The 14,340-nt window shown below is 40.6% G+C and overlaps 1 protein-coding gene across 1 annotated transcript in view; it reads left to right on the top strand.

Annotated features, from left to right (window-relative positions):
* The first annotated feature begins 452 nt into the window (after window positions 1–452).
* The window catches only part of MYOCD (myocardin), a 131,323-nt gene continuing 117,435 nt past the window's right edge, over window positions 453–14,340 (top strand). The window contains exon 1 of the mRNA XM_063799005.1: window positions 453–886. The gene's annotated coding sequence lies outside the window, so the exon portion shown is untranslated. The remainder of the gene's footprint in view (window positions 887–14,340) is intronic.

Genomic DNA, 14,340 nt, shown 5'->3' with positions numbered 1-14,340 from the left:
AAAAATGTTGTAAAGGCAAACCCTGACAGGGTGGGGATTAGGGTGGGAAAGTGAGGTCAGCCATGTAAATACAGGGTTGGATTTTGCCTTTTATTTGAAATTTTGGTTCTTTGTTCATCATGATTTTTTTTTACATTAGTTTAAACATTTGAATACTGCATTAAAATATGTATCTTGATTACTGAGTTTTCTGGCACCCTGACATTTTGCCCTGAGGCGAGTGCCTAATAGGTCTTACTCTGCTTGAATCTGCTGAGACCTTGATCGGAAACACATCACAGTTTAACTTCTCCTCATGCTCTATCCTGCTTTCCTCACTCCTTGGTAGGAATTATTTCCAAGCCATTCCCCGGAAAGCCTCCTGCCCCCAAACCCAACATTGGCAGAGTCGCTTTTCTAGGGGCCCCCACCGAAGACAGGGAGATGACTTGGTAGTTTAGAAAGTTTATGTTTTAGACAAAGCTACATTTGAAGCTCAGCCCCCTGACCTACCAAAAGTGGGACAAGGCATGCAGTTTCTGAATCTCAATTTTCCTCTATTATCAAACGAGAAAAGCAATTCCTCCCTCTCATTTAATCCTGGAGTGCTAAGAGGAGTAAATGAGCTATCCCAGGCAAAGAACTCCATTTAGTGGTTTAGAGCAAATAACAGGTGTTCAGGAAATGTTATTATCCCTTCGTGTGTTTCAGCTTCGCCTTTCCTGGAGCCCTTAAACAGCCTGAAGTGAAAAGCACCATGACCTGTCACTACAAGACGAGAAGCCTCAGGAGAAGGAAGGAGATCCCCTTTCATTGGTTTTGCCGAGTTTCCCGAGCTCCATCCTCCTACAGTTAAATCAACACTCTTTATCCTTAGACTGCTGATAATCTCACCAACCGCTTCCTGGTAAGATCTGTAATGCGTGAGGTCTTCCTTCTTAGTTGTTTGCAAACATCAGTGATTAGGGACAATTAGGGACTGGTGTGCCTGTCATTCTTCTCCTTTCAGCTGAGGAGGAAATCCTCATGCACCGTTATCGGGAGTGAGACTTCATCTGTCAGCTGCAGTCTCAGGAATCCACGGGTTCATTCAGTCGCAACTCCAATCTCACTAACTTTATCTGTGTTCCCCAAATGCCTTAGACTATTTGCTTCCCACTGACAGGGAAACCTGACATCTCATTTTCTCAGTGTCCAGACAAAGATTCGTACATAGCAAGAAACTAAGATAGCTGTTACAGAACGTGGAGGGAACCAGGAAAACCAAATAGAGGACCCCCTTCGTGGGGCTTCCAACACGACAATAGGCAAAAGAGAAGAAACATACATGTAAGAGACAAGCAAAACCCAGAACCATCACTTACGAAGGATGTCCTCATCACCCCTCCTTTGCTGCCTGTCAAAACCGGTGAGGGCTCATATGACACCTTAATTATGAATTAATCTTCGTTCCTCCTACACCAGCACTTCCCCTTACCCCAGTCGAAGCCATCTCTTTATATTTCCATAGCTTAAAATGCTATTTTTGGTTCTAGATGCTTTGCCTCTAGATTTGGATACTGCATCCATATTGTTGTATATTTTTTCCTTTCTATCTTTTCCACAATGTTTTTTTGTTTTTAACTTTTAAGTTTAGGGGTCCAAGTGCAGGTTTGTTACATAGGTAAACTTGTGTCATGGGGGTTTGTTGTACAGATTATTTCATCACCAAGATATTAAGCCTAGTACCCATTAGTTACGTCTTTCTTCTCCCACCCTCAACGTTCCAAAAGGCCCCAGTATGTGCTGTACCTCTCTATGTGTCCATGTGTTCTCATCATTTAGCTCCCACTTATAAGTGAGAACATGTGGTATCTGGCTTTCTGTCCCTACGTTAGTTTGCTAAGGATGATGGGCTCCAGCTTCATCCATGTCCCTGCAAAGGACATGGTCTTGTCCTTTTTTATGGCTGCATAGTATTCCATGGTGTATATGTACCAAATTTGCTTTATTCAGTCTACCATCGATGGGCATTTAGGTTGATTCAATGTCTTTGCTATTGTGAATAGTGCTGCAATGAACATTCACGTGCAGGTGTCTTTATCATAGAATTATTTATATTCCTTTGGGTATATATCCAGTAATGGGATTGCTGGGTTGAATGGTAGTTCTGTCTGTAGGTATTTGAAGGATCACCACACTGTCTTCCGCAGTGGCTGAACTAATTTACACTCCCACCAACAGTGTCAAAGCATTCCTTTTTCTCCACAACCTCGCCAGTGCCTGTTGTTTTTTGACTTTTTAATAATAGCCGTTCTGACTGGCGTTAGATGGTATCTTGTGGTTTTGATTTGCATTTCTCTAGTGACCAGTGATGTTGAGCTTTTTCTCATGTGATTTTCAGCCACATACATGTCTTCCTTTGAAAAGTGTTCATGTCCTTTGCCCACTTCTTTATGTGGTTGTTTGTTTTTTTCTTGTAAATTTATTTAAGTTCATTATAGATGCTGGATGTTAGACCTTTGTCAGATGCATAGTTTGCAAAAATTTTCTCCCATTCTGTAGGTTGTCTGTTTACTCTGTTGATAGTTTCTTTTGCTATTCCACAATGTTTTGTGCAAGATAAGTGCTTAGCAAATGCTTGTAAAGGAATGCCTGCACCAGGAAAGTCCAATAGCTATGAATAAAGAAAGAAAGGACAAGTTCCAGGGGAGGTGATTTTTTTTTCATTTTCATTTTTTTAGACAGCTTTTAAAGGAATGGAGTAGCATGTTCTTCTGGAGCAGGAGTTACAAATTGGACCTCTAAGGGCCACATTCAGCCTATCCACATGGTTGCAGCACTGACAGAGTGTTTTGAAATTTTAAACTCTGAATACTTGTAGATAACATACGCATGCCACAATAAACTGCGTTTCCATCACCTCATGCAGCTCTTGGCGTCTATGACACATGCCTGACTCACAGGCCATTTGAATTCGAGAGTCTGGCTCTGCAGCCTACTGTCTATAGCATTTCCCTCTCCAGAGTAAGTTCTCCCTGGCCAAAGCATGTTGAGGATTAGGTAAATGTGTGTGTGTTTCTCTAATTTCTCTAGTCTTCTTCTTCTTCTCTTTTTTCTTCTCCTTCTCCTTCTTCTTCTCCTTCTACTTCTCCTTCTCCTCCTCCTCCTCATTCTTGTTCTTCTTCCTTCTTTCTTCTTCTTCGGACAGAGTCTCACTCTGTCACCCAGGCTGCAGTCCAGTGGTGTGATCTCTGCTCACTGTGACCTCCACCTCCGAGGTTCAAGTGATTCTCCTGCCTCAGCCTCCCAAGTAGCTGGGATTACAGGTGCCCACCACTACACTCGACTAATTTTTGTATTTTTAGTAAAGACGGGGATTACTATATTGGTCAGGCTGGTCTTGAACCCCTGACCTCAGGTGATCCGTCTGCCTCGGCCCACTAGTCATCTTCTTAAATGTAGATTAAGACCTTTTATTTCTAGGCCAATACCAAATCTGGGAAAAAACATAGCAATCATTCAGGGACAACCAAATAACAAGGTTTTATTCCAATTAATCCTCACAACAACCTTGAAATTAGGCATTATCATACCCATTTTACATATGAGCAAACTGAGGCTCAGAAAAGTTAAATAACTTGCCCAAAGCTACAAGACCTGGGAAGCATGGGAAACAGAATTCAAACGTAGATCTGAGTGCTTCCCATACTCTTAATCTTCTCATGATTTGGAATTGCCAGGGAGGCAAGCAGGCATGTAGAACGTTCATTTCCACAGGCAGAATTACAGGGCGAGATGTGACCCGTGTTCCATGACACGTGTTCTGAGCAGCACAGGGGTCTGCATACAAGTAATTCCTGTTTATCTGCAGCAAGGCAGGCGAGTCATGTGCAGATAATCCAAAAATAGTTTCTAATTTTTCTTGGGATAAATATAAATTTTTGGCAACAGGCACCCCTTTCAAAGTGTGTTTTGATTAGAGTTACACGAAAAGGCATTTTTATTCTCTGAGGGTGTGCCAGCTAATGGGCAGAAGGGAACTAAGAAGAGTGCCAGCCTGATCTCCCTTCTCCCCTCCAATAAAAGGGCTGTGTACGGTCTACAGAGCCGCTGGTGAAAGACTTGGGGTGGAAATACAGCACCTGGGCTCCGGCTGACTCTCCACCACTCGCGAATGCAAAACCCAACTCAACACTCCTCTTTTTACTGATGAGGAACTGAGATCGGGTTGTGAGGTGTCTTGGCCAAGATCACATGGCAAAGTAGTAGAGAAATGGAATTCAGAATCTAGGTCCCTTAACCTCCTCTTTTTTCAATATAAATTCTCCTTTCTGATTTTAATGTCAGACAGCTCCAAAGTCAGTAATGGCCAGGAGCTGAGACAAAGAGATGTTTGCATATAATTCAAAGTATGGACCCAAAATATGAGAGACAGAAAATGATAGTTGTGCAAATCTGTTCTAAGCCCAGAAGCTGGGCTTCCATGAATACCTCTCTTCTGACAACTCATTAGGAACCTGGAGACAGTAGAGAGGCAATCTGTGCAGAGTAGACGGAGCTGAACCATGGGGGCAGGCAGACCTGTGTGATTGTGGACACATTACTTAAACTCTCTTGGCTTTTTCTCAACTGCAAAATTCAATTACTGTGAGAATTCATGGTGAGCATAGAAGCATCTGGCCTAGAAAAGCCTCATTGCAAATGGATGGTCTTGTTCCTGGGACTCAATGCAAACAAATGGTCAGATTCAGTCCCTGTGGCTGAATCTGGCTCCTGTTGAGTGATTTATGGATTAGATTTATTGATTTGGTGATTTACTGGCAGATCTCCAAAGTATCTCCTTCTAAACAAATGCAATAGATGGAAGAGAAATCAATATATTAGCATGGAAAGGAAAATAAGATCTATCCTTCCTGACCCTTCCAAACTCAAAACCTATACTCTTCTGTCCCACAATCAGATGTAAGAGTGGAAATTGTGACATAGTGGGCAGGGAATGTGTGAAAGGAAAGAAGCAAGAAATGAAGCAACCCTAGGGCCTCCTCTTCTGAGTGCCCAGGCTCAGGTAGACCAAGGTTGACCAAAGTTGCCCAGCCAGTGCAAAGAGGAGGGTCATTCTGCCCAGAAAAGACAAACCAATGAGCACTCATGTTTCTACCTTTAAGATGAGACCTGAGAAGGCCAAAAGTTTGCCATTAGCATGTTCTTTAACTGTCATTTATTTGACTTTAGTTGAGACTTAGGAATGATCAGATAAGATTTAGTAACCCCATTTTATAGATAAGGAAACTGAGGCTCAAGGAGGTGAAATAACTTCTCTAGGTGTACACAGCATGTAATGGTAGAGCTGCTATTAGAACCTGCTTTACTATGAGGAACCATTCATATGCCTTGTAACTGTTTAAGACAGAAGCTATATCTCATTCATCTTTGCATCCTTAATGTCTAGTAGACAACAGGGCTTCGGTAAGCAGTTGCTGAAGGAATTAATCTCTTATGTATTGTGCTACCATGCATGTATTTGAGTAAGTCCAGTATTATAAATCATCTTTCTATCTCACAGAGCATGTTACCTCAGAAAATCTCTATGATCACAAACCGAGCCAAGAATAAATTAGACAAATATTTATTTAGCCATATTAAAGACAGTCTTTCCATACAAATGTTCTTACGTAATCATAATTTATCAATCATTTAAAAATCAACTGTAAGCCTGGTATTAAACAAAATCAAGAGGCCTGCCTGAATTATAATTCTCCATGAAAAACTGAAGTTGCTTCATCCAGAGGCCTTTTTTGCATAGTGAGATACATTTGACATAATTAGGTGGGAACCTGATGAGGAGTTGAATCAACTGGGGATGTTTTTGTAATTAAAGATGCCAATTTCAGAATTTCATCTGTGAACAGCTCTCAGTCCATGATTTCATAGTTTTCTAAGATAGCATATTTTGGACAAAGGCAGTTCTTTGTGGCCAAAAAAAGGTCTTTTGTTCCTTATATGAAGATAACTCTGTCCGTCCATCATGTTTGAGCCCTTCACCCTTGACTTGTATTTGCACCTATGTGTGATTCTTCACACTGCTCCATTCTCTCACCTGCCTCACTGCCTATGAACACAAGACTCTGGGAGCAAGTGTGGGAAGACAAGGGGGAGAAAGGGACCAGCAGTTTTGCAGCATGAAACAGGTGACCTGGCCCTTGAGCATGGGATCTCTAACCCCATCACTGAACATGCAAGTTGACAAGTAGGATGTAGTTACATTTCCTGATTCTATGCCATTCTGTAAAGAATTAGAAAAGTCCCTGATTGACATTCTAGTGGGAAAAGGGGGAAGGTGGAAAATGAGAAGGTACAGAATCATCAGAGGGGTATATTAGTTTGCTAGGGTTGCCATAACAAAGTATCGCAGACTGGGTGGCTCGAAAAACAAATTTGTTTTCTCATGGTTCTGGAGGCTTCAAATGCAAGATCAAGACATCAGCAGGATTGGTATCTCCTGAGGCCTCTCTCCTTGGCTTGCAGATGGTCACCTTCTCACTGTGTCCTCACATGGTCTTTCCTCTGTGTATGTGCAACCCTGGTGACTCTGTATGTCCAAATTTCCTCTTCTTATAAGGACACCAGTCAGGTTGGAGTAGGGACTTAATACAATGACCTTAACAGCTTCATTTTAACTTAATTACCTCTTTAAAGGCCCTATCTCCAAATACAGTCATATTCTGATGTACCAGGGGTTAAGACTTCAACATATGAATTTGGAGAGGGGGCACAATGCAGCCCAGAACAGGGAGGAAGCGTCAAAAATACCAAAATCAAGCTTCAATTTCAGCACAGATTTTCTCAAGACATATTTAGACATTGGACATGGGAAAATGGAAAGCTAACTATGTTTTCTATGAGCAGTCATATGCTGGTAAATGTTTAACAAGCATCAGTCAGTGGCAGAGCAGGGAGCCATGATTTGTAGTGTTTGCCAATTTCAGTGGTGTAAATACTCCCACCACCATCTATTTTCAGTTAGCAATGTGGCGTCACTGAACACAGAGTTGGGAACGCAGATTCACAGAGATTGAAGCAGTTGAATCTCACAAACCAGTGGGAGCTGGATCCAGCATACCTGCTGATAATTAAAATGCAGAGTGATATCATGGTGCCCTGGCCTGGCTCCCCCTTCCCACAGATGCCTCTAGTGTGAAGTCTCCACCTATTCTCTACAAGATACTGGATCTCTAATCTGGCAAACTAAAGATCTATAAATCTAAATATTTCCCCTTTCCCTTCATTTGGACCTGAAATATTTAAGTACCAATACTCAAAATCTTTGATAGAGCCCATCTCATCTCTGAATACTGGACAAGTCATCTGTTCAAATGATTGTGAAGCAAAGCAGCAGGATGTCAAAATATTCATCAATCCTCAAAAAGGGAACTGATCTGACAAATCAAAGAAAATTACCCCCATTTTAATAACAGTTATTAAAATAATCACGGGCAACTTTATTTCTAATACATATTTTCAAAACTATTCAGGAAGATTTCACATTTATAAAAATGGTCCCATAAAGGAAGCAATCTGACATCAGAAAGTATTTATTAGCAATTTTAAAATGACAGATACCTTTTAAAATGCAGTATATAGCAAATGGATTCTGTCTAAAGTGGAATAATTTAATTACAGTGCAAGTTCAAAAAGTTTCCGTGTAACTTGGCATATGAGATAAACACGATAAGGTATTAAGAAGATGAGGAACCCAAGGAGAATGATCCAGAAGATCTAGTAGTTATGTGTAATAAGAATTCCCGAGCGATCAGAGTATTCAAAAGATTAACAGTCAAAGAAATAGAAGAAAATTATTCCTGAACTAATAAAGACATGAATCTTCAGTGTAAAGGATTCACCAAGTATTGCACAATGAATGAACTGAAACACACGTCCAGACATCTTTTGTTTTCCCCTTTTTTTGGTTTAAATTCAAGCTTTAGGGAGAAAACAAATCCCACAAGCATCCAAGTATGTTTAATATTTACCCACAAAAGAAAAAAGTCAATTCCACATCAAACTTCTTCTTCACAATACAAACACCGGAAGTCAACTCTACAAATTTTAGATAAGAAAAAGCCATGTCAGAGGGAGATGCTCTCAGACGTGCAGAGACTTTCAAACTTCACCAGTACATCAGTTCCTGCAAAATAGACCAGAGAAGGTGCTTCCCGCAAAATAAAACAGGTAAGCAAAATCTAAAAAGGTAATGCAAGATTGAAGAAGGCAAAGTGTAAATAAGAACAGTGATATTTAGACTAGAGGGAAGTTTCATGTTTTTTGTTAAAATGCTTTTGAAACGAAATGCAAATGTAAGGACAATCCATGCCAAAAATACTGTATAATGGAAAAATAAATTTTTAAAGGCTAATTATTTTCATCTGGATTTAATATTCTTGGTCATTTCAATACACTTAAGAGACATCATTAACCAATTCCTTCAAAATTTAACTCATATCTCACCTCTGTTCCCCATTCTTATTTCTAACACCCCAGTACAATCCCTCATTACATTTCAGCTAAATTACAAAGATAATTTCCTGACTTCTCTCCCAGTCTCCAGTTTTACACACTTCAATCCACCCTGCACAGATTAATCTTCTTAGAACACTATTTTTAGTATGTCATTTGTTGGCTCAAAATGTATATACAAGATGAAATTCAAACTTGCTAGCTTGTTATTCAAAGCCCTCTAAAGTCTGCCATGATCCTACCTTTATTTACAGGCTTATGCTGTACTACTTCTCAAAATGAACTCTCCATTCCAATACTGTCTATCTTTCCAATTGCCCTGAACCTTTTTTTTTCTTTTTGAGACGGAGTGTCACTCTGTCACCAGGCTGGAGTGCAATGGCATGATCTCGGCTCACTGCAACCTCTGCCTCCCGGGTTCAAGCGATTCTCCTGCCTCAGCCTCCCAAGTAGCTGGGATTACAGACACAGGCCACCATGCCCAGCTTATTTTTGTATTTTTCGTAGAGACATGGGGTTTTACCATGTTGGCCAGGATGGTCTCGATCTCTTGACCTCATGATCCACCTGCCTCGGCCTCCCAAAGTGCTGGGATTATAGGCGTGAAACATATTTTAATCATTTCACCTTCTGTACCTTTCTGTGTACACATTTGAAACCTCATTTCACCTCCTTCCACTTCTACCTTCCCTGCTCCAACCTCCAGTTTCAATAAGTCATTCCTTTCTCCTCTTTAAATGTGGTCTAGCCCAGTCCACAAAGAAATTTTCCCCTTCAGAATATCCAAGGAATTAGTTGTTGTATTCTAATACATAATCAATAAATCCTACCTTGTATCATTATTTGCCATATGTCATCAAAGTTAACACAATTATTGTGAGATAAACCATTATTTTATGTAAGACTAAAAAAGAAAAAAAAAACCTTTGCAAAGTACAGTGTGACATTCCATTGGTTTTAAGAGGCTTTAGTTTTTTAGTGATAGTAAAAGATGAAAATATGTGCATTTCAGGTTCCATAAGACACAGTAGGTGTTACATCTATTCCTCTGTTCACTCACTAAATATTTCTTTGTTGCCTACTGTGTGCTCAGCACTGTTCAGATTGTATTAACAAACAAGGCTGATGAGGCCCCTGCACTCAAGCTCATATTCTGCTGAAAAAAATGACTTTTACCAGCTCCTCCCCAGGGATTGCGAGATCTTCAGAGACAAAGTACAAATAATGTCTTGGACTTTGTCACCCACAGAATGCAACATTTCTCTGTTTTGCACATAGTAAACACCCTAAATATTTAGTGAGTGAGACAATGAATGAGAAAAGGGGACACAGGATATGCATACACTCTATTGTAAACTCAGGCACAGGAGAATATGCAATTTGTTAAAAGTAGTTAGATTGTAGGCCTTTCGATATGAATGCCTTTACACTACTTCATAAAATAGGCAGGAAGAAAGAGTTTCAACACAGGTGGGTTGAAGCAATCCTGTTACGTAGATGTGATTGCGGGAGGCCTCAAGGAGTCTCTGAGTGAATCAAATGAATACAGAGAATTGTAATTAGTACATTATTCACATTGATTTATGAAATTACTTTCTTCCCAGTTAATGAAAATAGCAAACCAACAGTCCCTTGTCATTGGCTGTCTTAAGATTTCTGGTTTTTTACTGTTGATGGGCCTAGAGTCCATGATGTCTAGAAATTAGCCTTTTTCTTGGGAATTCAATCAGTGGGGTGGTTAGTGGAATGCAGAAGTGAGCTTCCTAGGCAGGAGTGGGTACAGACTGTCACCCCACAGTCACATCTCAGTGCAGTTTTGTCTCCCCTTCAACTTTATGGAACCTGATATGCACATATTTTCATCTTTTACTATCACTAAAAAACTAAAGCCTCTTAAAACCAATGGAATGTCACACTGTGCTTTGCAAATTCGGGAATTTGGAGCTTCTTGAGATTGCAGGATGTATCCCTTGAAAACAGCAAGGGCACATTGTGAGTCTTGATTAGCTGGGGTTCCTCATTCTGGAAGTTCATCCTCTTTGAACACACTCCTTGGAGAACTGGGTGAAAGGAGAATCTCTTAGGCTGCTGTTGGTGCTCATTCCTTAAAGGGCTAATATCCAGAATCTACAAAGAACTTAAATAAATTTACAAGAAAAAATCAAACAACCCTGTCAAAAAGTGGGCAAAGGATATGAACAGACATTTCTCAAAAGAAGACATTTATGCAGCCAACAGACACATGAAAAAATGCTCATCATCACTGGCCATAAGAGAAATGCAAATCAAAACCACAATGAGATACCATCTCACACCAGTTAGAATGACGATCATTAAAAAGTCAGGAAACAACAGGTGCTGGAGAGGATGTGGAGAAATAGGAACACTTTTACACTGTTGATGGGACTGTAAACTAGTTCAACCATTGTGGAAGACAGCATGGCGATTCCTCAAGGATCTAGAACTAGAAATACCATTTGACCCAGCAATCCCATTACTGGGTATATACCCAAAGGATTATAAATCATGCTGCTATAAAGACACATGCATACGTATGTTTATTGCGGCACTATTCACAATAGCAAAGACTTGGAACCAACCCAAATGTCCATCAATGATAGACTGGATTAAGAAAATGTGGCACATATACACCATGGAATACTATGCAGCCATAAAAAAGGATGAGTTCATGTCCTTTGTAGGGACATGGATGAAGCTGGAAACCATCATTCTGAGCAAACTATCACAAGGACAGAAAACCAAACATGACATGTTCTCACTCATAGGTGGGAATTGAACAATGAGAACACTTGGACACAGGATGGGGAACATTTGCCTAATGTAAATGATGAGTTAATGGGTGCAGCACACCAACATGGCACATGTATACATATGTAACAAACCTGCACGTTGTGCATATGTACCCTAGAACTTAAAGTATAATTTAAAAAAAAAAGAGATTTGCAGTGTGCTAGGCTCAGTGTTAAATATTGGAGTACATACAAAGAGAGGCAAATTCTTTTCAATACTCTCTTAAATTAGGACTTTTATACTTTTAATTGTTCTGTCTGGTTTTTGGTTTTGATAGTCACAACCATCCAGTGTAATAGCTAGGGAATATCTTTGTGCATGTGTGTATGTGTGTATAAATGTGTGTGTGTGTGTATAAATATTTTTATTTTGCCATTTTTAAAGTTCACCAGAATTTACAGATTATTTCTATGTTAAACATCTTTTTAATGGAGTTTTAATTCCATGCAATAAGGAAATAAATATTGCACTTGCCTCATGTCTTCCCACAATTTAAAATGAATCTTGTGATGTGAGCCCAAAGTGTAAAAACCGTCTTCCTCATAGTGCCTCACGGATTGATTTGTGGGTTGCTGGATGTGGCTAAATTGAAAACCACCCTAATGGGTCAGGGACTGTGTTAACTATGTTACAATGTTTTTACCTTTAATCCTCACCAGAGTCAACTCTAGAGGCTGGGAAGTCCAAGATCAAGGTGGCAGCAGATTCAGGGTCTGGTGAGGGCTTCTTCCTCATAGATGGCACGTTATATGTATCGTCACACGGAGAAAGGGTAGGGTACATCTTACTAGTCTCATTTAACAGATGATAAAAGTGAGGCCCAAAGAGATGAGGCGAATTGCCAAAATTCGAATAGCAAAACAGGTCTCTCAAACTCAGCCCTCTTAACTGCAAATCCAACGCTCTTTGGCAGATAATGCATGTGAAGAGACGAGGATACGGTGAGCTGGAGGGAATTTTAAAGTGAATCCATAGAAAGGATGCATATTATTCCAGAAACGTCATTCATACCTTTCATCCCAAACACACAAATCAAAGAGTCATTTCAAAGAGTACCAAAAGAATGGGATATCAAAAGGATCAGACATAAATGATATGTAGAGACTTCTGTGCAAACCCAATTAGCCAGAGAAAGTGATAGGAAAATTTTAAATGTCCCCAAAGTGTCCTATTTAACCCTCTGCCCTGGTCTATGGCTTGATCCTGACCAAAGAGCTCCAGATGGAATGGATAGAGAGTCTGGGGTCGGCGTGGGGTTGTGTTTTGACTGCAAGTTGGCATCTCGCCAGGCTGGGCCTTCACTCTGTCCCCCTGCATGACCCTAGCCCACTTTGGCTTGCCGAATTACTTAAATGTTGTACATTACTAGTTAATAGACACAACATATTGAAAGTTTTACAATCAAATATTTATGCGGCTAGAAAACATTTTACATTATCTTTAAACAGCCATGTCATCTATTTATTTTCATTCTCTGATCTTTCTGTTTTGTATCAGAATCAGAGAATTTAGCCTATTTACCCAGAAGTAAATATTATGATGAAAACATTGGGCGGCTCAAAAGTAGACTTAGTGAAATGCAGAAGTATTTTTTTGCCAGTGTCAATTGCACAACAGCCCCTGCATGGTAATAAATTAAGAAATTTCTAAGGGATGCTTGAAGTATGGTGGTTAAATACTTCATGGCTAGATACTGTCTCTACCTGCCTGATCCCCTGATGGCAGGATATACCTGGATACATCTAGCAATTCTTTCTGGCTATTCATTCTTTTCTGCAATAGAGAGAAACTCTCCTGGGGCAATGAGGCAGCATTTGCAGGTGACTCCAGTAAGGGAAATATATTTAATACTGAATCTTGGGCTTCAAGTAAGAGTTGATAGCCTGTGGTCTGAAGAGTCCTGTTGGTAGTTAATGGTCACTAAGTTTTCAGCTTGGCCTCCTCCTTTCTTGCTAGATATTTCTAACTTCTGAATGCTTCCCCCAACTCTGTCCTGTATGGTTGTTTTACTAGACTTCAAGAGCTAGTCCCATGTTTGTGCACTTATCTCTTCCCTGGAGAGGGTATCTCCTCTTATCACTGAATATTTCCAACCAGTATCTCCTCTTATCACTGAGTTAGAGAAAAAGACCCTCATTCTTCCTTTTTTTTTTTTTTTTTTTTTGAGACAAAGTCTCACTCTGTCACCCAGGCTGGAGTGCAGTGGCGTGATCTCAGCTCACTTCAACCTCCACCTCCCGGGTTCAAGTGACTCTCCTGCCTCAGCCGCCCGAGTAGCTGGGACTACAGGTACGTGCCACCACACCTGGCTAATTTTTTGTATTTTTAGTAGAGATGGGGTTTCACTGTGTTAGCCAGGATGGTCTTGATCTCCTGACCTCGTGATCTGCCCGCTTCGGCCTCCCAAAGTGCTGGGATTACAGGCGTGAGCCACCGCAACGGCCCCTCCTTCTTCTTTTACATACCACTTCCAAAGAACACTCTTAAAGACATAAGGAAGGGGTCAGAATTTCAGAGGGCCAGAAAGCACCATCCTCTGACGGGCCTTGATCCCCAGCCTCTGGCCTGAGGTGCTCAAGACCTAATTTCTGTCCCTTACCCTTAACCTGGTTCTTCTGTGCTATTTCTTGGGCATTCTTGCTTCACCCAATTTCCTAATCTTTAACTGGACTCCCAGTCAGTCTTACATCTGTCTCACCCTCAGGGTGAAGGCTGGTAACCTTCTGCCCCCTGGGGGTTTCTTCCTTACCAGAAGCCTCCTTAGACTTGAGGAAGGTGGTGTATGGGTTTAGGGCAAGTAGCACCTGTGTCGGAATGGATGCTCTCGTCAGTAGCCTTCGGCAACCCCCTAACCTCCCTGAACATCAGCTTTTTCCCCTACTATAGAAGAATGATGCATGAATAGTAGGATTGATGTAAGGAATAAATGTGGTTTATGTGTAAATAACCTCATACTATGTTTGGTCCAGAGTGAGGACTCATCAGCCAAGTAGTGGTAACTCTTACTCCTACTATTTGTGGTACAAATGCCCTGATTTCCTTAAAGATTCCCCC

This window comes from Pan troglodytes, chromosome 19, assembly GCF_028858775.2.
Source record: "Pan troglodytes isolate AG18354 chromosome 19, NHGRI_mPanTro3-v2.0_pri, whole genome shotgun sequence".
In the NCBI taxonomy this organism is placed as follows: Eukaryota; Metazoa; Chordata; class Mammalia; order Primates; family Hominidae; genus Pan; species Pan troglodytes.
Note: the sequence above shows the minus strand (reverse complement) of the source record. Positions and strands in the feature narration are given on the sequence as shown.